General features: G+C 42.4%; 1 long non-coding RNA gene across 1 annotated transcript in view; it reads right to left on the reverse strand.

Moving 5' to 3' along the window:
• LOC132398115 (uncharacterized) overlaps nt 1-19273 on the reverse strand; it is a 77859-nt gene extending 58586 nt beyond the window's left edge. The window contains exons 1-2 of the long non-coding RNA XR_009513549.1: nt 19154-19273; nt 6213-6321 (exon numbers count right to left, since the gene is read on the reverse strand). This is a non-coding gene — a long non-coding RNA (uncharacterized LOC132398115). The remainder of the gene's footprint in view (nt 1-6212; nt 6322-19153) is intronic.
• Nucleotides 19274-25825: the final 6552 nt, after the last annotated feature.

Below are 25825 nucleotides of genomic sequence, written 5' to 3' on the forward strand. Positions count from 1 at the left end.
ATTAAACAATTATATGCATACCTAATGTGGAAACACAGCATAACCATGGCACACAACAGAAAGTGCCTGTTTGAATTTTACAGAGTGGGTCAGTTTATCCCAGAGAACATTGTTATTGCATACTGCTCTGGGAGAAGTTAAAAAATTCCATGTTTATAGCATCAGAAAAGCAATGCGAGTCAAGAAAATAACAAGGCCAATGTACTTCTCAAAATTTAAGGAAGAGTGTAATACAGGTTTTGAAGTTTCAGGATATTGTATGAGAAAATAATTTACATCAGAGTGTGAATTGTTATAACTTCCTATAATGACATAAGCTAATGCCGTTTGCAGTTTTGTATGGTTAGATAATTTAGGTGTAATATAGCCACCTCTATAAATATCAGCTGCATCTGCAAATGGTATCGTCCACTGCATTGTATGATGCCACAGTCCAACAGGTGGCGTTGTTACCCTGCACACAAAACCTAACTAGCAAATTTCCTTCCATGTCATCATTGTATAGTATCTTAGTAACAGCAAGAGGACAGAAACTGCCTTCCTGTGTTTCTCTCTTCCCCATTTTTCTCTTGTTATATAGTATCTTCTCAGCGCATCGTCATCAGTCTGGAGGCTGGCAAAACCATCATTTATAATCTATCTGCATTTGGCTGAGGAGCTGTCTTCTTGTATAGTTGTCTCTCTGGGGAACGTATTCCCATAGTGCTGTTGAGAAGGGACTTAGTCCCAGTAATAATGAAGGAAGAAAAACAATAGCAAGTGGGAATGGTCTATCAATCTGAGAGGAAGTTGCAGGTCATGATGCTTCCATACATCATCTACCCTTCTCCTTGATGGTAGAGATAATGGGTTTGCTCTGGTGCTTTCAAGTGGCCTAGATGGTGGATAGTCTTTAGAGTGTTAAATGCTGCAGGATATCATGCCTCTGAGCTGTTCCTGTAACTGCAGTATTATTTTAATATATCTCTGGTCAATAGTGAGCTGCAGAAATTTGATGATGATGCCATTGAACAGTGGTTACAGTTTCAGAGATTGTCTTTGCCTGGCATTTAAACAATATAATGGGTGTAAAGTAGTTTTTCCAATGAGAACATTCGTCGTAAATCATTTGCTGGAAACTTCCTTGGAGGTACTTTCATTCCACTATTACAGCTTCACTGGAAGTACACAAGAATTCCAGGTTTCCCGCAGGAGAGCTACTAAGTTTCCCTTGACCATCTGGGCCTTCAGTTGCTGTACTGGGAACAATCAGCTCTTTAGTTAATTGAAATGTTCAATTTCGAGATGTGAAGAGGCTAGTAGATGTATATGACGAAGCTTCACATAAATACGTTTGTAAATTAGTTACAAGTAATTATCAATTTGTATGGCAATGGAAGCACATTCAAATGAAACAGAATAAAAATTCCATCAGAGGAACGAATTGCAGGGCGGTGGGGATGGAGCAGGGGGCAGAGAACTACAATCATCAAGTCATAGAAGCTCAGGATGGACAGGGAAAGCCCCCGCACAGAACAGGCTCTTCTGGCTTACTGAGCCACGCCTCTCAGCAGCCCACCAATTTAACACTTAGCCTAATCGCAGGACAATTTACAAGGACCAATTAGCCTACTAACTGGTATGCCTTTGGACTGTGAAAGGAAAGCAGAACACCCGAAGGAAACCCGCACACATGGCAAGAATGTACCAACTTGAGTGCCAGAATTGAACTCTGACCTCTGGTGGCCAAAACTGTAACAGCATTGTGCAGACATCTACCCTTATTGGGTGAAGTAACTTTTTCTCAACTCAATTGCGATGTATTCTTTGGAGAGAAAAAAATTTAAATTATCTGGAAGGTCTAGGACAGTATCCCACCCGTTAGTTTGCTCCATGGATTCCAAGATAAATTTGATCCAAAGTTGGTATGGTAACAGGAGGCAGAGGGTGATAATGGAGTTTTGCTTTGTGATTGGAAGCCAGTGAAGATTAATGTTCCACAGGAATTTGTGTTGGGACTCTTAATGTTTATCATGTCAATGTGGATGTGGGAGATATAGAACATAGAAAACATACAGCACAATACAGGCCCTTTGGCCCACAAAGCTGTGCCGAACATATCCCTACATTGGAACTAACTAGGCTTTACCCATAGCCCTCTATTCTTCTAAGCTCCATGTAGCCATCCAGGAGTCTCTTAAGAGACCCTAACGTTTCCACCTCCATCCGTCGCTGGCAGCCCATTCCAAGCACTCACCACTCTCTGTAAAAAATAACTTAGCCCTGACATCTCCTCTGTACCAAGACGTACAAAAAAGCTGGATGAACTCAGCAGGTAGGGCAGCATCCGTTGAAAGAAGCAGTCAACGTTTCAGGTCTCTACCCGAGACGTTGACTGCTTCTTTCAACAGATGCTGTCCAACCTGCTGAGTTCATCCAGCTTTTTTGTACGTCTTGATTTGACCACAGCATCTGCAGTGTACTTTGTGTTTATCTCCTCTGTACCTACTTCCAACCATCTTAAAACTATGCCCCCTGGTGCTAACCACTTCAGCCCTAGGGAAAAGCCTCTGACTATCCACATGATCAATGCCTCTCATTATCTTGTACACCTCTATCAAATCAACTCTCATCCTCTGTCGCTCCAAGGAGACAAGGCCGAGTTCACTCAACCTATTCTAATAAGGCATGCTCCCCAGTCCAGGCAATATTCTTGTAAATCTCCTATGCACCCTTTCTATGGTTTCCACATCTTTCCTATAGTGAGGCGACTAGAATTGAGCGCAGTACTCCAAGTGGGGTCTGACCGGGGTCCTATATAGCTGCAACATTACCTCTCAGCTCCTAAACTCAATCCCATGATTGATGAAGGCCAATGCACCGTATGCCTTCTTAACCACAGGGTCAACCTGCATAGCAGCTTTGAGTGTCCTATGGACTCAGACCACAAGATCCCTCTGATCCTCCACAGTGCCAAGAGTCTTACCATTAATACTATATTCTGCCATCATATTTGACCTACCAAAATGAACCACCTCACACTTATCTGGGGGGATCTCCATCTGCCACTTCTCAGCGCAGTTTTGCATCCTATCGATGTCCCATTGTAACCTCTGACAGCCCTCCACACTACCCACAACACACCCAAACTTTGTGTCATCAGCAAATTTACTAACCCATCCCTCCACTTCCTCATCCAGGTCATTTATAAAAATCACATAGAGTAAGGGGTCCCAGAACAGATCCACATGGCATACCACTGGTCACTGGACTCCACACAGAATATGACCCATCTTCAACCACTCTTTGCCTTCTGTGGGCAAGCCAGTTCTGGATCCACAAAGTAAGGTCCCCTTGGATCTTATGCCTCCTTACTTTCTCAGAAAGCCTTGCATGGAGTACCTTATCAAATGCCTTGCTAAAATCCATATACACTACTTCTGTATATATGCCATATACACTATATCTGTATATATATCTGTATATCTGTACATATGCTCTACCTTCATCAATGTGCTTCGTTACATCCTCAAAAAATTCAATCAAGCTCGTAAGACACAACCTGCCTTTGACAAAGCCATGCTGACTATTCCTAATCATACTATGCCTCTCCAAATGTTCATAATTCCTGCTTCTCAGGATCTTCTCCATCAACTTACCAACCACTGAAGTAAGACACACTGGTCTATAATTTCCTGGGCTATCCCTACTCCCTTTCTTGAATAAGAGAACAACATCCACAACCCTCTAATCCTCTGGAACCTCTCCCGTCCACATTGATGGTGCAAAGATCATTGCCAGAGGCTCAGCAATTTCCTCCCTCACTTCTCACAGTAGCCTGAGGTACATCCCGTCCGGTCCCGGTGACTTATCCAACTTGATGCTTTCCACAAGCTCCAGCACATCCTCTTTCTTAATACAGTATCTACATTCTCAAGCCTTTCAGTTCACTGCAAGCCATCCCTACGATCGCCAAGATCCTTTTCTGTAGTGAATACTGAAGCAAAGTACTCATTAAGTACCTCCGCTATTTCCTCTGCTTCCATACACAGTTTTCCATTGTCACTCTTGATTAGTCCTATTCTCTTGCATCTTATCCTCTTGTTCTCCACTTACTTGTAGAATGCCTTGGGGTTTGCCTTAATCCTGTCCACCAAGGCTTTCTCATGACCCCTTCTGGCTCTCCTAATTTCATTCTTAAGCTCCTTCCTGGTAGCCTTATAATCTTCTAGATTCATATCATTACCTAGTTTTTTGAACCTTTCATACGCTTTTCTTTTCTTGACTAAATTTACAACAGCCTTTGTGCACCACAGATATTGTATCCTACTGTCCTTTCAATGTCTCATTGGAGCGTACCTATGCAGAACCCCACGCAAATATTCCCTGATATTTAATCATGTTATTAACTTTGCAGAGAATACAAAAATTGGTGGAGTGCAAGGATGATAGAATGAGGTTACAGGACTATATTGATCAGCTAAATTGGGTGAAACAATGTAGACAGAATCTAATATTGCGTTGGGTTGATATCCCTCCATTTCTTTCATGTCCATCTATCTTTGAACTGCCTCTACCACCTTCTCTGGCATCTTGTTTCACTTACCCACCACCTTCAATATGGAAAATCATACCCTCTGATCTCTTTTAAATTATACATCTTAAAAAATATTTTTAAATTAATTTTAGATTCCCCTGCCCTTGGGAAAGGACTGTGACTATCTGTCCTATTTATGCCCATCGTAAGTTTAGAAACCTCTATAAGGTCATTGCTCAGCCTCTTGGTTGCCTCCTGCATTCCAGTGAGAAAATCCTAACTACCCAATCTCTTATTAAAAGTAAAGCCATCTGTTCAGGCAACGTCCTGTGGAATTTCTTATGCACTGCTTTTAGCACATTCCCATCCTTTCTATAGGACTTACGAGATGATGACTGAAGGGTGATGTATTCATGAGCCAAGGTATAGAATATAAGAGCAGGGAGGTCATGGAGCAACTTTAGAAATATTGGTTAGACCTCAAACAGAGTTTTGTGTCAGTTCTGATTACCACATTATCAGGACATGTTTGCACTGGAGAGGGTTCACAGGAATTTCCTCAGAAAGTTGCCTGGAATGGAATGTTCCGTTTGTAAGGTGGGACTGGATAGGCTGATTTGTTTTCTCAGAATGGAGGAATCTGAGGGAGGACCTAACAGAAGTGTATAACATTATGAAGGGCATAGATAGGTGCACAATGAGAAACTTTTTCCCATAACAGTGATTTCTAAAATGAGAGAATTTGGATTTCAACTGAATAGAAAAAGAATTGGAGGGCACCTGAGGATTATATTTTTCACTCAGAGGTTGTTTGCAAGCTGGAACACATGGTCTGAAAAGGTAGTGGAGGCAAGTACTCTCTTAACAATTTTCTCCATGAGTGAAGGAAAGTCAATGGTTGATGAAGTGTCTGATGATGGTTCTGCCATTAGATATTCCTGCAGTAAAGCCCTAGGACTGAGGTGGTTGTATTTACCAATTATGGCATCATCTTTGTGTGAGTTATGACTTCAACCAATGAAGTATTTTCTCCCTGATTCCCACTGAATTCACTTTTACCAGAACTCTTTAATGCTGTAATAGATCACTTAATGCCATTAAGGCAAGTCTTTCACATTTCACTTCTCGATTTCAACACTATAATTCTTCTTTGTAAATAAAGTCTGGAGTTTGTTCTGGATGAATATTGAAGTTTAGAAAAGAAATGGTTTATTTTATTAAAAGCTGTGAAGCTTGCCTTTTTTGACCTTGAGTGAGGACTATGCTGTAAGCTCAGCAAGCTATTTGTCACTGCGTTTCATACCTAAGGTAACACAGGGCTTGATGGCAGTCGCCTGCTGTCTGTGTCATAAAATGCTCGGAGAACCAGGCAAGCTGTTACCAGCTAGTTTGTGAAGTAAAGAGCAAATATTTTAAGAGATGGGAACCATAGAGATGCAAAAATGTAACCAATGATTTTCTGGAGTCATGCCCTCCTCTCACTGTTAACATCAGCAAGGAGATACAGAAGCCTGAAGGCACACTCAGCAATTCCAGAACTGCTTCTCCCCCTCTACCATCCCATTTCTAAATGAACTTTGAACCATGAACACTACCTCACTACTTTTTAAAAAAAATTCTGATTTTGCACTACTCAATTTAACCAGTTAATATACATGTATATACTTACCGTGATTCCAGTTTTTTCTATACTTACTGTGTATTGCATCGTACAGTTACTGCAAGATTAAGGAACTTCACAACATATGCCAGTGATGTTAAGCCTGATTCTGATGTTGAGTTGAGCACTCTTGACAAATTCTATCCTGAGTTTCAATAAACAGATTATTTCTTTAGTGTATGGTCTGTTGTTGATGAACAATGGACTGCTAGAATGGTAATTGCCAGACTACCTTTTTTTTTGCTTTTGCAAACAGGTGGCTGGACCCAGCATCTATCCACAATGTTGTTCTGAAACCATTGTTGTACTTGTACTCACAAAGCATTACTGGAGGCACTTCCAGTTTAATTGCTGGATCCTCACCTGTTCTGGTCCCAAAGAATTTGCTTTCTCCAGTGCATTCAGTGTTTCTTGGTTAGACCACGTGTGTGGTAATCTCACCAGATTGGGGCCTCATTTTTCGGTACACCTGGTGTTGCTTGCACCAAGCCCTTCTGCATATATCGTTAAAACAAAAATGATCCAGTGACTTGGAGCACTAGTAGAATGAAGGATTTGCCCAGCTATGAGCTTATAGGTCATGGTGGAATGCAGCACATCCAGAAGACATGGCTTTGAGATGCCGGATTTGTTCTCAAATCTTCTCCGATTAGCACCATCAAGTGATTATGAGTATTCTAATTATTATTTATTAATATTCAACAGTTGGTATATATGACCAGAAATGTCATTATTACTGTTTTTGTCAAGAGTTTCACTTAATATTTTGATTGGTGATGCATTTTAGGTTATCTCACAGAATGAAGGACTATAATAAATGTTTAATTCATAGGTGTCAAACTCAAGGCCCGCGGGCCATATCCGGCCCGGCGTACAATTATATCCGGCCCGCGAGATCATTTTAGATAGATCTATTATTTTAATTATTAATGGCCCGGTGATATGAAGCCTATGATTGTAAGTTAATACCAATCATAAAAATAATGCTTGCTTTGCTGTCTTCTTCATAAGAAACGGAATTTGTGAAGTGAAACACTTTGTAGTTATAGCAGAGACTGAGACACATGAGAACAGGCTGAAAAAACGGAGGCAATGAAAGCTGCGTTCGCACGTGCCCGACTGATCCGGCCCGCATGAAGCTGCATTTTGCCCAATCCGGCCCGTGACCTAAAATGAGTTTGACACCTCTGGTTTAATTTGTCATTTTCCACAAAATAAACTCTTAATTTCAGTTAATTTACAGTGAGTTTGAGATTAAATAAAACTGGAATTTGAATAGTTACTTTCTACTGAATTCTTTCAGTGGGAATTGGGATAACATTGCTGCCCGTAACATTCCTTAGCTGCCTCGGCCAAGAAAGCAAGTGAAAAAAAGAGCCAAGTTGAATGCTGGCTCAGTTTATGGAACACAATACATTCATACTGTATGTCACTGCTCACAATACAAGACAGATTACATTAATTCTGTATAGAACACTCTTGGGTGCCTCATTCCACTTGAAAGATTAGCCAAATCAGCATGACATAAATTTTCCTTCATGTATGTATGCTGCAGACAGCATAATGGGGTTTTCATGGGGTCCAGCCACCCGAGTGTAGTTGTTGGAGGTCTTAACACTATTAGTACAGGTGCCAGGCTGCAACAGCAGGTGACTGGTACATTTTGAGCAGAGCAGAAGGGCTTTTTTCAGCAAATTGATGGTGTTTGAGCTGGAGTCGATATTGTCCCAGTGAACAGCTGCTTGGGCGAACCTCAAAGAACCACTGACTCTGTTTGCCAGCTCTCTTGACGAGGACAGACACCAGGAGGATATGGAAGATGTTCTCACCTGCCTATAGCTGATTCAAGGGCTGATTATGCATGAAGGATCTGATTGGGAGGGACTTTATCACAAAAAGCAAACAAGCCTAACAGCATTTACTATTTTAATTGGGAAACAGCAATTTCCTACCGATTGTTTGGAACAACACTTCTAATACCTGTGAACAGCATTCAACTGCAATTGCAAGTTCCCTTTACAAAATCCATTTTGGAGAATAGGTTGATCATGTATGTGCACCATATGCTGGTAAAGGCTAACAAAGGATGTTTGAAGTTCAAAGGCGATCATGTCCCAAGTAGTGAAGGATTCAGAGGTCTTCTGATGGGTACAGCAAAGGTGGGTGAATCGTCAGAGCAAGCTAGACTCAATTGTGAGTAAAATGAAACACCAATCTTTCATGCCTCTACATTCCTATATAATGCCTTTTCTCATAGATGTGGGATGCTGCGTACATTGAGATATACACTTTCAACACGTGGGCCAATACAGTCCCATGGTGGCATGGGATCCCATGGGATCATCTTCTGTAGTGGGTTTTGAACTTCTATATCAATATTATTAATCTTCAGCTCTCAGTCATGACTTTGATCATTATAACAAGAGCAAAACCACTCAACTAAATTTGACTCTGCTGATAAGCCATTGCTTCTTGGATTTTAATTTATGGTGAGTAACAGATAGCACTTGTCATCAAGTAATACAGTACATAAACAGACTCGAGTCCAACTGGTCCATGCCAAGCACAGTATCCACCCTACTAGTTCTAACCGCCTGCATTCATCCCATAATGCTCCAAATCCTTCAGCTAAATGTACCTTTCAAAGCGCCTCTTAAATGCTGCAGTTGTACCCATCTCAACCACTTCTTCTGGCAGTTTATTCTAGATAGTCACTACCCTCTCTGAAAAGAAGTTACCTCTTAGTCTCTTAGAATCTTGACCCTCTTGTACCTGTGCCCTCTAGTCTTGGACTCCCCAAACTCGGAAAAGGGTATGACCACTTTATCAATACCACTTATGACATTATAAACTTCTAACTCAGAGTCATGAAAAATTGCAGTCCATCTAGTCCTTGCCAAAAACCATTTAAACTGCCTACTTCCATCGACCTGCACCGTGACCATAGCCTTCCATGCCCCTACTATCCATACACCTATCCAAACTTTGATTAAATGTTGAATTCAAGCATTCTACACGCTCACGATCCTCTGAGTGAAGTTTCCCCTTATGTTCACCTTAAGATTTTCACCTTTCACATTTAACCTATGACCTCTGGTTATAGTCCCATCTAACCTCAGTGGAAAAAGCCTGCTTGAATTTACCCTAACAATACCCCTTATAATTTTGTATATACCCCTATCTTCTACATTCTAATCTCCCCTCAATCTTCTATATTCTTAAGAATAAATTCCTAAGTTATTCATTTTTTCCCTTTAACTCAGGTCTTCCAGTCCCAGCAACATCCTCGTAAATTTTCTCTGCACTTTTTCAAACTTGTTTACTTTTTTCCTGTAGGTAGCTGCTCAAAACTGCACACAATACTCCAAATTAGGCCTCACCAATGTCTCATACAGCTTCAACATAACATCTATCTCCTGTACTCAATACTTTCATTTATGAAGGCCAGCCTCCAAAAGCTTCCTTTACAACCCTGTCTACCTGTGATGCCACTTTCAATGAATTATGGACATTTATTCACAGCTCTCATTGTTCTACCACACTCCTCAGTGCCCTACTGATCACTGTGTAAGGCCTACCCTGGCTGGTCCTACCAAAGTGCAACACCTCACACTTGTCGGCATTAAATTTCATCTGCCATTTTCAGCCCATTTTTCCAGCTGATCCCAATCCCTCTACAAGCCATGATAGCCTTCCTCGCTGTCCACTACACCCTCAATCTTGGTGTTATCCACAGATTTATAACCAGCACACCAATTGTGAGTTGGAGAGCAGGGAAGGTTCAGGCATAAAAGGGAGACAGGGCCTAGCAGAGCAGTCATCGATGGACTGTTTTGAGGCAGAGTGGTAGGGCTTTGGCGAGTTAAGTGGACCTCATTTTTTTCTTACTATTTTTTTGGAGGAATAGACAACATGTCCGTAGGGTTAGTACTTTGCTCTGGGTGTCAGATGTGGAAATCCTGGGAATCTTCCAGTCTCCTAGATGGTCACATCTGCGCCAGGTGCCCCGAGATGCAGCTTCTGAGAGTCCATGTTAGGGATCTGGAGCTGCGACTTGATGACCTACAGCTTATTAGGGAGAGTGAGCAGGAGATAGATAGGAGTTAGTCACCCCGAGGCTGCAGGAGTTAGATTAGTGGGTGACTGTCAGGGAAGGGAAGGGAAGATCTCCGATAGTAGAGGGCACCTCTGTGGCCATCTGCCTTAGTAATCATTATCTCGTTTTAGATGCTGTTGAGGGAGTGACCTGTGATCGAGTCTCTGGCACTGAGCCTGGTTCCGTGGTGCAGAAGGGAGAGAAGAAGATGAGGAATGCGGTAGTCATAGGGAATTCCTTAGTGAAGGGAACAGACAGGAGGTTCTGTCAGCCTGATAGAGATACCCGCATGGTGTGTTGTCTCCCAGGTGCCAGGGTACAGGATGTCTCAGATCGGATGCAGAGTATTCTGAAGGGAGAGGGTGAAGAGCCAGAAATCTTGGTACATGATAGTACCAATGACATATGTAGAAAAAAGGATGAGGTCCAGAAGAGAGAATTCAGGAGGTTGGGTAGGAAGCTGAAAAGAAGGACCTCCAGGACAGTAATCTCAGGATTGCTGCCTGTGCCACATGCTAGCAAGGAAAAGAATAGCATGATCAGGCATATTAACGCATGGCTGAGAGTCTGGTGTAGGGGACAGGGCTTCGGGTACCTGGATTACTGAGGCCTCTTCTCGGGGAAGTTCAACCTGTACAAAAAGGATGGGTTACACCTGAACCCAAAGGGGTCCAATATCCTAGCATGTGGGCTTAATAGAGCTGTTAGGGAGGGTTTAAAATAATTTGGCAGGGGGATGGGAACTGGAGTGATAGGGCTGAGGAAGGGGTAAATAGAAATAAATCAAAGATAGTGTGCAACAGAGATGATAAATAGGACAGGTAGGAGATGAGGTCTAATAACAGTGACTGGGATGAGTTACAAGGCAATAGAGGCATAGTGCAGTTAAAACAGAAAGCAACAAATACTAGACTGAAAGTGTCATATTTGAATGCATGCAGCATAAGAAATAAAATGGACGATCTTGAAATTCAGCTACAGATTGGCAAGTATGAAGTTGCGACCATCTCTGAAACTTGGCTAAAGGATAGCTGACATTGGGAGCTGAACGTCCAAGGATCTATGGTGTATTAGAAAGATAGGTTAGTAGGCAGAGGGGGTGGTGTGGCCCTGTGTATAAGAAATAATATTAAATCATTAGAAAAGGATGACATAGGATCAGAAGGTGTAGAGTCTCTATGGGTTGAGTTAAATGGCAAAGGTAAAAGGCCTCCAAACCGCAGCCGGGATGTGGATTACAAATTACAGCAGGAGATAGAAAAGGCAATGTCATGATAATCATTGGGGATTTTAACATGAAAATGGATTGGGAAAACCAGGCTAGACTGGACCTAAAGAGAGGATTTGTAGAATGTCTAAGGGATGGCATTTTAGAGCAGCTTGTTGTTTAACCCACTAGGGGATTGACTGTGCTGGATTGAGTGTTGTGCGATGATCCAGAACTTAAGGTTAAGAAACCCCTAGGGTACAGTGATCACAATATTGATCAAGTTCATTTTGAAATTTGAGAAAGAGAAACTAAATTCCAATGTATCGGTATTTCAGTGGAATAAAGGAAATTGTAATGGCGCGAGAGGGGAAATGGCCAAGGTTGACTGGAAAGAGACACTAGCAGGAAGGACAGTAGAATAGCAATGGCTGCAGTTTCTGCAAAAAATGAGTTAAGTGCAAGACAGATATATTCCAAATAAGAAGAAATTTTTGAATGGAAGATGGACACTACCGTGACTGACAAGTGAAGTCAGAGCCAACGTAAAAGCAAAAGAGAGGGCATACAAGGAAGCCAAAACGAGTGGGAAGATAGAGGATTGGGAAGCTTTTAAAAACTTTCAGAAGGAAACTAAGATGGTCATTAGGAAGGAAAAGATAAATTATGAAAGGAACCTGACGACTAATATCAAAGAAGATACTAAAAGCTTTTTTATGTATATAAAGGGCAAAAGAGTTGAGGGTAGATATAGGACCAATAGAAAATTATGCTGGAGGTATTGTAATGAGAGATGCGGAGATGGCAGAGGAACTGAATGCATATATTGCATCAGTCTTCACAATGGAAGATGCCTGCAGTATACCAGACATTCAAGAGTGTCAGGGAAGTGAAATATATGCAGTGAAAATTACGACTGAGAAGTTGCGTAGGAAGCTTAATGGTCTGAGGGTGGATAAATCTCCTGGACCTGATGGAATGCACCGTCAGGTTCTGAAGGAAGTAGTTGGAGAGATTGCAGAGGCATTAATGATGATCTTTCAAAAATTGATAGATTCGGGCATTGTACCAGATGACTGGAAAATTGCAAGTGTTACTCCACTATTTAAGAAGGATAGGAGACAACAGAAAGGAAACTATAGACCTTTTAACCTGACATCAGTGGTTGGGAAGTTGTTGGAATCGATGGTTAGTAATGAGATTATGGAGTACCTGGAGGCACATGACAAGAGAGGCCAAAGCTGGCATGGTTTCCTGAAAGGAAAATTCTGCCTAACAAACCTACTGCAATTTTTTGAGGAAATTGCAAGCAGGGTAGACAAAAAAGATGTAGTAGGTGTGGTGTACTTGGATTTTCAGAAGGCCTTTGACAAGGTGCCGCACATGAGGTTGCTTAGTAAGATAAGAGCCCATGGAGTTACAGGGGAGTCACTAGCTGGGTGGAGCATTGGCCGGCCGGCTGAAAACAGAGAGTGAGAATAAAGGGATCCTATTCTGGCTGGCTGCCGGTTACCAGTGGAGTTCTACAGGTGTCGGTGTTGGGACCACCAGCTTTTACAATGTATATCAATGATTTGGACTATGGGATTACTGGATTTGTGGCTAAATTTGCAAATGATACAAAGATAGGTGGAGGAGCAAGTAGTGTTGAGGAAACAGAAAGCCTGAAGAGAGATTGGGCAAAGAAGTGTCAAATGAAATACAATGTTGGAAAATGCACTTGGGTGGAAGAGATAAATGGACAGACTATTATTTAGATGGGGAGAGAATTCAAAATGCAGAGATACAAAGAGACTTGGGAGTCCTTGTGCAGGACACCCTAAAGGTTAACCTTCAGGTTGCGTTGGTGGTGAAGAAGGCGAATGCAATGTTGGCATTCATTTCTAGAGGTATAGAATATAAGAGCAGGGATGTGATGTTGAGGCTCTATAAGGCACTCGTGAGACCACACTTGGAGTATTGTGTGCAGTTTTGGATTTCTTATTTCAGAAGGGATATACTGACCTTGGAGAGGGTTCAGAGAAGATTCACGAGAATGATTCCAGGAATGAAAGGGTTGCCTTATGAGGAACATCTGGCAGCTCTTAGGCTGTACTTCCTGGAGTTCAGGAGAATGAGGGGTGATCTCATAGAAGCATTCCAAATGTTAAAAGTCCTGAACAGATTAGATATGGCAAAGTTATTTCCCATGGTAGGTCTAGGACAAGAGGGCATAACTTCAGAATTGAAGGGCATCCATTTAAAACAGAGATGAGGAGAAATTACTTTAGTTAGAGGGTGGTAAATCTGTGGAATTTGTTGTCACAAGCAACTGTGGAGGCCAATACAGTGGGTGCATTTAAGGCAGAGATAGATAGGTTCTTGATTAGCCAGGGCATCAAAGGATATGGGGAGATGGCAGGGGAGTGGGGATGACTGAAAGAATTGGATCAGCCCATGATTGAATGGAGGAGCAGACTTGATGAGACGAATGGCTTACTTCTGCACCTATATCTTGTGTTATGGTCTAATTTGCTGATTCGGTTAACCAAATTATCATCCAGATTGTTGATATCGATGACAATGAACGCAGCACTGATCCCTACAATGCACCACTAGTCACAGGTCTCCAGTCAGAGAGCCAAACATTTACTACCACTCTTTGGCTTCTCCCAGAAAGCCAATGTCTAATCTAATTTACTGCACCATCTTGAATGCCAAGTGACTGAATCTTATGACCAAACTCCCATACAGGACCTTGTAAAATGCCTGACTAAAGTCCACGTAGACAACATCCACTGCCTTGCCTTCACCAACTTTCCTGGTAACTTCCCTGAAAATCTCTGAGATTAGTTAGACATGACCTACTATGCACGCAGACATGTTGACTATCCTTAATCAGTCCATGTCTATCCAAATACTTATATATCCGGTTCTTTAGAACATCTTCCAATTACTTTCCCACAACTGAGGTCCAACTCACCAGCCTATAATTTCCTGTTTTATGTTTGGAGCCTTTCTTAAACAGTGGAACATTGTTCTGGTACCTCTCCTGTTACTAAGGATGATAGTAGCTAGGGCTCGGCACTTGCCTCCAGTGGGGTCCGAGTGAAGACCTTGTCAGGCCCCTGGGAATTTATCCACCCTGATTTGACTCAGGACAGCAAACACCTCCTCCACTGTAATCTGTACAGGGTCTATGAAGTTGGTGCTGCTTTGCCTCACTTCTATAGACTCTGTGTCCACCTCCTGAGTAAATACAAATGAAAAAAAATTATTTAAGATCTCCCCCATCTGTCTTGGCTGCAAAAATGGGTTGCTGTTCTGATCTTCCAGAAGGCCAATTGTTGTTCTTCGCAAATCTGTTGCTCTTAGCATATCTATCAAATCCCTTGGGATTCTCCTTGTCTGCTGGGGCAAATTCATGCCTTCTTTTGACCCTCTTGATTTCTTTCTTAAGCACCTCCATAAACACCTCAATTCTTCGTACCTGGCTATAATTGCTATGCACCTCCTTTTTTCTCTTTATGATGGCTTCAATATCTCTTGAAAGCCAAGGTTCCCTACACTTGTTATCTTTATCTTTTATTCTGCAGGCACATACAAGCTTTGTATGCTCAAAATTTCATTTCTGAAAGCCTCCTACTCACTAAGTACATTTTTGCCAGAGAACAGCCTGTCCCAATCCACACATGCCGGATCATTTCTGATACCATCAAAACTGGCCTTGAAAAATAATCTAGTGCTTTCCCTGCATATATTATTACAAATAAACTGTTCATGGGCTTCCGGCCGGGTACAGCTATCAATTATAACTGACGTTTTGATGACAAACTCTGCCATCTTCATCAGGTTTGATGCCTGAGCATGTCTAGTCCTGTGGTATTTATACCCCCGTTGTCTGTCCCTCCTGATTGGTTAGTCCTCATCCAACCTGTTTTCCACTCTCCCACTTTGCTCCCCCAGGGGCCCAACGTCAGTGTAATAGATTCTCCAATTTACTACATTGCTAAGCATTTAATGACTATGCTGTCTCCCCTTTTTGTGGGTTGTGAGCATCATATCTTAAATTTGATCAACTTCATTAAAAGGATAACCAGCATTCAGCTGAACCCAGAGGACTTTATGGTCAGTTTTGACATGGTGTCCCTGTTCATGTGCATTCTCATTAAAGACTGCTTGGTCCTCCTCCAGTCAGGGTTTGATAAGGGTCCCATTGAACTTTTTGAACATAACCTTACATCAATGTTCTTCCTCTATGAGGGGAACTGCACTTTCCTCTAGTTTTATTTCAATGGCTTCCTTTCACAGGTGGTCCCAAAAGCCAATCGTTTTGTGCCATCAAAGTCAATTCTATGGCCATTGCGAAAGCAGTGTTCTGCTACTGCCGATTTCTCCGAGTAACCCAAATGATACACCTTCTGTGCTCCTTGATGCGGGTTTCCAATGTGTGCCCCGTCTTGCTGATATATGCTGATCCACATCCACAGGATGTCCTGAGTCCAAGCAAACGGGTTAGGTGGCCATGGGATCGCCCTTGTCACCGGCTATTGCTACTTTATACATGGAGGACTTAGACAAGAGGGCTTCCTCCCCAAATACTTCCTTCAGATACGTTGATGACTCCGTCATAGTGTGGCCTCATGGACGCCAGCTCTCCAACAGTTCCACAACCATCTGACCAGAGTACATCCAAACATTCAATTTATGATGGAGATGGAGAAGAATGGTTGACTAGACATTCTAATACACAGAAACTGGATGGTATCCTAGGACATGGCATCTATCGTAAGCCCAATCATACGGACTTATATCTCAATAATATCAGCCACCCTCACGGCTTCCAATGTAGAGGTTCTTTCTACTGTGATTAACCATGCAAAAACTATTTTGGACCCAGTGAGACTCACTGAGGAAATAAGATAAATACACACAACATTCCTGTAGAGTGGCTACAAGTGAAGGAAATCAATTGGGCCCTTAAAAGGGCCAACTAAAAAACCATAAAACTTGACAATGTGGAGGAACCTGTCACTACCGCCTGTCTTCCCTATATTTCCATGGTTTCTGGAATCCTGAAATACTGGATTACTACTATCCATAAACCCATAAGGAAGCTCAGTTCACAGCTTATGTGGGTCAAAGTTGACCCGGGACTCAGGACGTCTGGTGTTTAGAGGATTCCTGTGGATGCGGATCAGCATATATCAGCCAGACGGGGCACACATTGGAAACCCGCATCAAGGAGCACAGAAGGTGTATCATTTGGGTTACTTGGAGAAATTGGCAGTAGCAGAACACTGCTTTCGCAATGGCCATAGAATTGTCTTTGATGGCACAAAACTATTGTCTTTTGGGACCACCTGTGAAAGGAAGCCATTGAAATAAAACTAGAGGAAAATAATTTTAACCAAGACAAAGGTCTCACTCTGAGTATGGATTGGAATTCGAATGTAAGCAAAGTGGGAGAGCGGAAATCTGATTGGAAGAGGACTAGCCAGTCAGGAGGGATGGACTATGTTTGTACAAATAGCACCCGACTAGGTATGCCCTGATGGAGCCGGCAGAGTTGGTCATTGAAACCTAAGTTATAATCGATACCTGGACCTAGTTGGACACCTGAGAAGAGTTATTTTCTGGTCAAAATTGGCCTTTTTCCAATTTAGAATCTCAATCCTAGGACCAGACCTATCTTTTTGCAAACTTACTTCAAAATTTCATAGCATTCTCCTGTGCTCCAATGAATAAAAATCCGAAACATCATTACTTATTACCCTAATTTCTTCTGCATCCATGATGCTTTACTTTGTGAACACTGAGGAGAAATCGTCATTAAACATTTCGGCCATCTTCCGGCCTCCACATTTAGGTGGCCCTGATAGCTGTTAAAAGGACCTCATCTCTCCCTCATGACACTTTTACTGTTAATATAACTGAATAATTTCTTGGAATAGTTTTTATCTCTGCCTGTCAAATACATCTCATGTCCTCATTTTCTCCTGCTGATTTCCCTCTTAAACCTTCTCCTTTATATTCATCGAGGGATTCATTTGTACCAAAAATCTATGTATGCTTCATCCTTTTTTCTGATCAGAGCCTTGATATCTCTGATCAGCCAAAGTTCACTAAACTTTGTATGTGTACTCATCACCGTAACAGGAACATTCTGCCCTTGGACTTTTAATATGTCCCTTTTAACAGCCTGCTACTTGTCAACTATTTCTTTGCCTTTGAATGGATTCACCCAGTCGACCGCAGCTAGATCCTGTCTCATGCCTTCAAAGTTGATCCTATTCCAGCTCAGGATTTTAACCTTTGGACCTGTTCTCTCTTTTTGCATAACTATTTTAAAACTAATAGTGCTCCCCAATTGTCGCTTCAGTTAGTTGGCTTACTTCATTCCTTAAGATGAAGTCCAGTATTGCTCCTTCCAGAGTGGACTTCTCTTTATTTTGCATGAAGAAACTGTCTTAGAAGCACTGTACAAATCTTTCAGGCCCTTTGCACTCTGGGTGGTCCAATCAATATCAGAAAATTTGATTGCTGAAAGTACCTCAGTCATCTCCCTGACTTAGCTCTCTCAAGTCCCAACCCCTGCCAATCTAGTTTAAATCCTCCCTAATGGCAAAAGCAAGTTTCCCTGCTAGGATATCGGTCCTCTGTGATTCGAGTGCAACATGTCCCTCTTGTACAGATTGCCTCTTCCCCAAAAAAGATCTCAGTGATCCATCTCTGTACCAATGTTTAAAACAACCTCTGGCTGTTTGCTCTCCCCCTTGAGAAATTACTGCAGCTGCCCAGGAACATCTTACTTTGAAAAAGAAAGAATGCATCTCACCCTGCTCCAAAGAAGAGAATTCAAATTGGAAGATAACTTTGCAGGTCCCAGAGCAAAACAGCAGGACTTGCTGGCTTTTTTACTTTGGAGCCTCAACATCAACCTCAACAGAAGCAAAGAATGCATTTTTTTCTGGAGTTGATCTGTTTCCCCTTGGCTCCCTCTCAATTTATGAATATTTTTATAAAACCTCGTCACGTTCCCCTTGATCACTTCCCACCAATTCAGGAAATCAAAGCGTTGTTTCACAATCTCTTTGAGGAACATGAAAATGTTTATGATTCATCAGTCTTGTATCCATTTCTATGCCCTCCCTTTCGGCTTCTGGTCTTCCTATAGCTGCAGTTGGCCAGCAGGGGGCAGTGATCTGTATAAGCTCAGTGAAACTGTTTGGACACAAACAACATATTTATCCTGAATTAAAGTGATCTGACTGATACTCTATCTACCATGAGTACCCAAGCTGTTATAGAGCTTAGTGCCTGTTACATAACATTCATTTTACTATCAAATCTGCTGATCCATCCAGATCACTGCCCAGAATGGCTGAGCTGTGCCAGGCATCAATAAGGCGGAGGAAGGTTTTCATCCATTTGCATCTATGATGAGAAAACAGCTGGAAGCTATCCCTTTGACTTCACTGATGGTGAGGTTTCCTTGCTGCAGGAACATACTTAGGCCAGAGGAACAGATGATGACCCCTGACCACCAGCACAAAAGGTCAGCATTACCTACGGTGAGTATGACAAGGTCAAAACATATTGCATGATACTTTTAACAATGTGTCATTAAAAGAGAGTAATTAAGCATTTTGTTGGAAATGCAAAGCCCAAAGTCACATTGAGAAAGCCACTTACTCCATTTCAGGAAGCCTGTCGCATCTGTAAGATCTTCATTTGTTTGGGGCTGAGATAGAAGTCTTCATCTCCGCCAGTGACTGATTTCCACTGTGGTGAAGTAAGTACTATTATTTTCTGAAAAAACCCTGCCCTTCAATCAGAGTTGCCTCCTCCAAATAACGTTTACTCTCATGATTGTTACTCTTAGTTTCCCGATGCTTAGAGCATTAGGTGCTGTGCTGCTTCTCTCGTCCTGGGCTTGGGGTGAACTTTGCTTTACACGTTGCTGCTATCGATGTGGATTCCTATTTTGGCTCTTCTTTGCCTTAGAGGCATTGGCGGAGTCACATTTTTTGGCAAACATTGCCAACTTTTTGAAGAGGTCATCTTCAATGTTACCTCTAATTTGTAATGACCAGTGTGCGCAAAAATCTTGTGCTGTGCAATTTTTTTGCCCAGTGACAACAACATGTGCACACTAAATAATTTCTTCAATAAAAACAGAATAAATAAGCCAGTTCTGAAATTTGCAGACAAGTCATCATAAACTCCATGTTGTCAACATCGTCAGCATCAGAAACTGAAAAAGGAAACATGATTATGTATGATTGTGAAATATACTTAACATACCAACAGGTTGAAGTGTGACAACCTGATAAGCACAGTTTAAATTTCTTTGTGCGCTAGTAGCAAAAGATATGTGCCATTCGTACATACACACCTTAGAGGGAGCATTGGTCATCATCATCCTAAGGGGAGTCTAGCTACCTCTGACAGCCCTGACTCATTTAACACTGGCATCTCTGAACATACAAACTTATGCTTTTGTCACTCATCCCTCTGCAACCTCTGGGTATTGTTCCATCTTCACCAGGGCCTCTGAATTGAGTTTAGCTGTGGCTATCAAGGGTTCCTTGTCTTTCTCCTCGGCCCATCCTCTTTTATGCTGCAACTACTCCTGATCATAATGGGGTGCTGTTGAACACAAAATAGGTGGTTGCTTCTGGAGAATCCACAGTGTGCATGCACAGCTATGCCCAATTTATGAAATGAGTGCAGATACAGTGCAGAGTCGGTGCTCCTGCAGTGAGAACCCAGTTCATTTTCCATGATGAACAAAGGCTCAGGAAGGTGCGGGGCAAGTGTTCTGCTAAAGGTCATGGCTGTAGAACAGTTAGCAACCATTGGACTCAAGCAAAATAAGTTTACTTGATGTAGACTTATTTCATGAACTACCCTGGAAGTCTGTCATCCCAAGCCAAAGTCCACATTGGACACCATGGGCACATTCTGTAAACCAGAATGGGCTGCTGTAATTGTTACCAGCTTATAGCGTTCTAACATTGACAACCACTTACAATCACAATATTGCTGTGAAATATTCACAGTTTATTACACAATGCCAGAAGTGGACATTGTCCTGTCCTTAGGCAGCCAATTAGATACAAACACCGCGCTCCAAATAAATAGATCAGATTTGGAGATTAAGCTTCACTAGGTGAAGTATTTCACAAATCTAATAAATGAAATAATTTGAATAAGTAAATCTGTCCACGAAGCCACTTGGCTGGAAAATTTGAATAATTCCTGTTGACAATAACACTTTGAGCTGGATCTCATGCTGTTTGTGTTTCTAACTTTAGGCCAGCTTTTGACAAAAAAGTTGTTTAAATTACGTTTATCCTGGCAGTGCTCAAACCAGAGATGAAAAGGTTGCACATATTTATTTCAAATGCTAAGTCTAGAAATTAGGTCTGAAACAAGTTCCTCACAAATAATGCAGATCAACAGACTCAAAATAATACACTGAACATTAACCAGAGCAAGTTAATTTGTGATCCTGTTGATATTTAACTTTGTTCCACACAGAGAAATGACTATAAGCAGGAAATGGAGCTGAGAGTACAGAATGTTTCATAAAGATAATCCCAGTAAGCAAGATAAAGCAGTGATATTAATAACAATTACAGTATATAACAATCAGGAAAAGGGTAAACTAAGAGCAGAAGGAAGGAAGTAAAAATGATATGGAACGACATTAATTTAAGAAAGGAAATAAAGCAATTGTCTACCATCAATTTAGATTTAAGAAGTTAATAGCTGATTAGTTGAGTAAGAAAATTAGAATGTAGAGTTTGGTACAAAAGGCTAAAAAGGAGAGCATCAATATATTGAAGGGTTGAGTGAAGTTTAAGGAGGTGATCAGTGATTGCATTTCAGAGTAAAGCATAGAAGAAAATGGCTGTTAAACTGATTGTAGGATACCGCAACCTAACAGAAATGATTAGTGACCTGAAAATGGTTAGCAGCATGATCCTGAGGATCATAAAATTGTCAGATATGTGTATTGCAATTAGATCCAGCAAAGCTGTGCACTATAAATGTATAAGCATTCAGAAGGGCATATTTTATGGATCTGGTAAAATCTCTGGGGAGGAGGGTGTGGAGAACTAACTATAAAACAGTTCTAACCAGTAAAAGAAAAAAATAAATGGAGTATTTCTAAGGGTTTGGAAAGGAGATATATACTTGAATGAAGACAGGAAAACAGCAAGTGACACACCAAAGCAGCTGAGTAAAGATATCAGAAGCCTCTGGCCAAAGCAGAAATATTTTGAAAGACACATGAAAGAAAATAGCGATGAAAACTGAGAAACTCAGTCAACGAAGTTCAGAAATCTTGGAAGGGATAAAATAGCTTGGGGAGAGAAATTGTAGGTAGAAGAAGGGGAGTCCAACAATTTTAAACAGATGCAAAATGTTAAGTAGATCTGGGAGAACGGGAGAAATTGCTATTTTTAAGATAAAGCAAACAAGTACAGATATATTACAAAAACACAAATAACAATAAAGTTCTATTTTAGATGAAGCTGAATGATTGGGAATAAACTAGCAGTATAGACCCAATGAACAAGTTAAATATGTTTCACTCTATGCTTTCTTCAGTGTGTCAATTTTTGGGAAGTTTTATTATGTGATATTTAATCCCAGACCAGAGAAGAATGACTCAAAGGAATTCTATCGATAAAATTACAGGGTTCGCAATTTCAGCTGAAAGCAGTAAAGATGGAAAAAAGGGAGAAATCATAATAAAAATTTCTTGTTGGATCTAGTAATAACAAAATACATTCCATGAGTTGAAAGGTGTACATGCCCAGGAATTGGGTCATGTAACATCAGGTATTTGCACAAAGTTGTTCCTCAGTTTGTGAAAGGATTTCATTTTGGGCAAGCATTTTTCTCAGAAAACACAAAGTGCACTGCAGATGTTGTGGTCAAATCAAAACGCACAAGAAAGCTGGATGAACTCAGCAGGTCGGGTAGCATCCGTTGAAAGGAGCAGTCAACGTTTCGGGTCGAGACCCTTCATCAAGACTAAAGAAGGAGGAGGCAGGGGCCCTATAAATAAGGTGGGGGGAGGGTGGAAAACCAATCAGAGGAAAGATCAAGGGGTGGGGGAGGGGAAGCAGGGAGAGGATAGGCAGGAGAGGGGAAGAAGGAATCTAAGGGGAAAGCACTATGGGTAGTAGTAGAAGGCAGTCATGAGAGGTGATAGGCAGATAGAAGAGGACACAGAGTGAAATTGGGATGGGGGAAGGGAGAGGGAGGGAATTACCGGAAGTTGGAGAATTCGATGTTCATACCAAGGGGCTGGAGACTACCCAGACGGTAGATGAGATGTTGTTCCTCCAACTGAAGTTTGGTCTCATCATGGCAGTAGAGGAGGCCACGTATGGACATATCCGAATGGGAATGTGAAGGAGAGTTGAAGTGAGTGGCAACCGGGAGATCTTGTCTGTTGTGGCGGACGGAGCGGAGGTGCTCGATGAAGCAGTCCCCCAATCTGTGTTGGGTCTCGCTGATGTATAGGAGGCCGCACCGGGAGCACCGGATGCAATAGACGACCCCAACAGACTCACAAGTGAAGTGTTGCCTCACCTGGAAGGACTGTTTGGGGCCCTGAAAGGTGGTAAGAGATGAGGTGTAGGGACAGGTGTAGCACTTAAGCTTGCAGGGATAAATGCCAGTTAGGAGATCTATGGGGAGGGACATATGGACCAGGCAGTCACGGAGGGAACGATCCCTGTGAAAAGCAGAGGGGGTAGAGAGGTAAGGATGGCCTTAGTGGTGGGGTACTGTTGAAGGTGGCGGAAGTTGCGGAGGATAATATGCTGGATCCGGAGGCTGGTGGAGTGACAGGTGAGGACAAAGGGGACACAGTCCCTGTTGTGGTGACGGGAGCATTGAGTGAGGGCTGAAGTGCGGGAAATGGAGAAGATGCAGGTGAGGGCATCATTGATGATGGCAGAAGGGAAACCATGATTCTTAAAGAAAGAGGATATTTGGGATGTCCTGGAATGGAAAGCCTACCTCGACTCCATTTTGTCACCCATTGTTCAGTCCCTCCCTACCTACATCTGGGATACATCCCATGCCCTCCATCTCTTCAATAACTTCCAGTTCCCCGGTCCTGACCGCTTCATTTTCACCGTGGATGTCCAATCCTTATACGCTTCAATTCCCCATCCAGAAGGCCTCAAAGCCCTCTGCTACTTTCTGGACAATAGACCTCACCAGTTCCCCACCACCACCACAATCCTCAGGTTGGCGGAACTGGTACTCACACTTAATAACTTCTCTTTCAGCTCTTCCCACTTTCTCCAGACCAAGGGTGTAGCTATGGGCACTCGCATGGGCCCTAGGTATGCCTGCCTCTTCGTGGGTTATGTGGAACAGTCTATGCTCCAAATCTATACTGGTACTGCTCCCCAACTTTTCCTTCAATACATTGACGACTACATTGGTGCTGCTTCCTGCACCCATGCTGAGGTCAATTTCATCAACTTTGCCTCTAACTTCCACCCAGCCCTTAAATTCACTTGGTCCATCTCGGACTCTTCTCTCCCCTTTCTTGATCTCTCGGTCTTCATCTCTGGAGATAGACTGTCCACTGACATCTTCTATAAACCCACTGACTACCATAACTACCTTGATTACACCTCTTCCCACCCTGCCAAATGCAAAAATTCTATTCCCTATTCCCAGTTCCTCCGTCTCCACTGAATCTGCTCCAAGGATGAGGCTTTCCATTCCAGAACATCCCAAATGTCCTCTTTCTTTAAGAATCGTGGTTTCCCTTCTGCCGTCATCAATGATGCCCTCACCTGCATCTCCTCCATTTCCTGCACTTTAGCCCTCACCCCATCCTCCCATCACCACACCAGAGACCGTGTTCCCCTTGTCTTCACCTATCACCCCACCAGCCTCCGGATCCAGCATATTATCCTCTGCAACTTCTGCCACCTTCAACAGGACCCCACCACTAAAGACATCTTTCCCTCTCTACCCCCTCTGCTTTTTGCAGGGATCGTTCCCTCCGCAACTGCCTGGTCCATATGTCCCTCCCCATAGATCTCCCACCTGGCACTTATCCCTGCAAGCCTAAGTGCTACACCTGTCCCTACACCTCATCTCTTACCACCTTTCAGGGCCCCAAACAGTCCTTCCAGGTGAGGCAACCGGTGCTCCCGGTGTGGCCTCCTGTACATCAGCGAGACCCAACACAGATTGGGGGACTGCTTCGTCGAGCACCTCCGCTCCGTCCGCCACAACAGACAGGATCTCCCGGTTGCCACTCACTTCAACTCTCCTTCACATTCCCATTCGGAAATGTCCATACATGGCCTCCTCTATTGCCATGATGAGGCCAAACTTCAGTTGGAGGAACAACATCTCATCTACCGTCTGGGTAGCCTCCAGCCCCTTGGTATGAACATCGAATTCTCCAACTTCCGGTAATTCCCTCCCTCTCCCTTCCCTCATCCCACCTTCACTCTGTCTCCTCTTCTAGCTGCCTATCACCTCTCATGACTCTGCCTTCTACTACTACCCATAGTGCTTTCCCCTTAGATTCCTTCTTCCCCTCTCCTGCCTATCCCCTCCCTGCTTCCCCTCCCCCACCCCTTGATCTTTCCTCTGATTGGTTTTCCACCCTCCCCCCACCTTCTTTATAGGGCCCCAGCCCCCTCCTTCTTTAGCCTTGATGAAAGGTCTCGACCCAAAACGTTGACTGCTCCTTTCAACAGATGCTACCCAACCTGCTGAGTTCATCCAGCTTTTTTGTACGTCTTTCTCAGAAAAAAATTGCTAAATTGAACAGGCATTCGCATTAGTTTCAGTGCAAAAGCTCTAACTGAATTCCAGAACTCAAAAATCTTGGTCAAGGAACACCAATGCTTACACATAGGTTTATGTAAGTATCTGATATAATAAAATGCCATGTTATTAACAATCAAATCTTAAAGTGAGATTATACAGATGTACTTGATGTACAGTATACTTACAGAGAACCTGCAAAGTGAAACTAACAAGGTCTTGAGTGACCTTGACGGAGTGGATGCACAGAGAATGTTTGCTGTCATGGGACAATGTGGTTCTAGGGGTAACACACCAGGCATAGGAGCTCGTCCAGTTTGAAACAGAAGTAAGGCAAAATACTTTCTCTCAGTGGGCCAAGATCTTTATGAGCTGTCTATCTAAAAGGCCACTGGGAGCAGATAATTTTTGATGCACATTCCTGATAAATAATTGAATAAAATGTTACCACAAAGGAATGGGTTGTTTACTCCTGTATCTATTTTGTATATTAGTATGTAAGTGAGCATGGTAATTTACATATTGAGATGGTGG

The sequence above is a fragment of the Hypanus sabinus genome, chromosome 8, assembly GCF_030144855.1.
Source record: "Hypanus sabinus isolate sHypSab1 chromosome 8, sHypSab1.hap1, whole genome shotgun sequence".
NCBI lineage: Eukaryota > Metazoa > Chordata > Chondrichthyes > Myliobatiformes > Dasyatidae > Hypanus > Hypanus sabinus.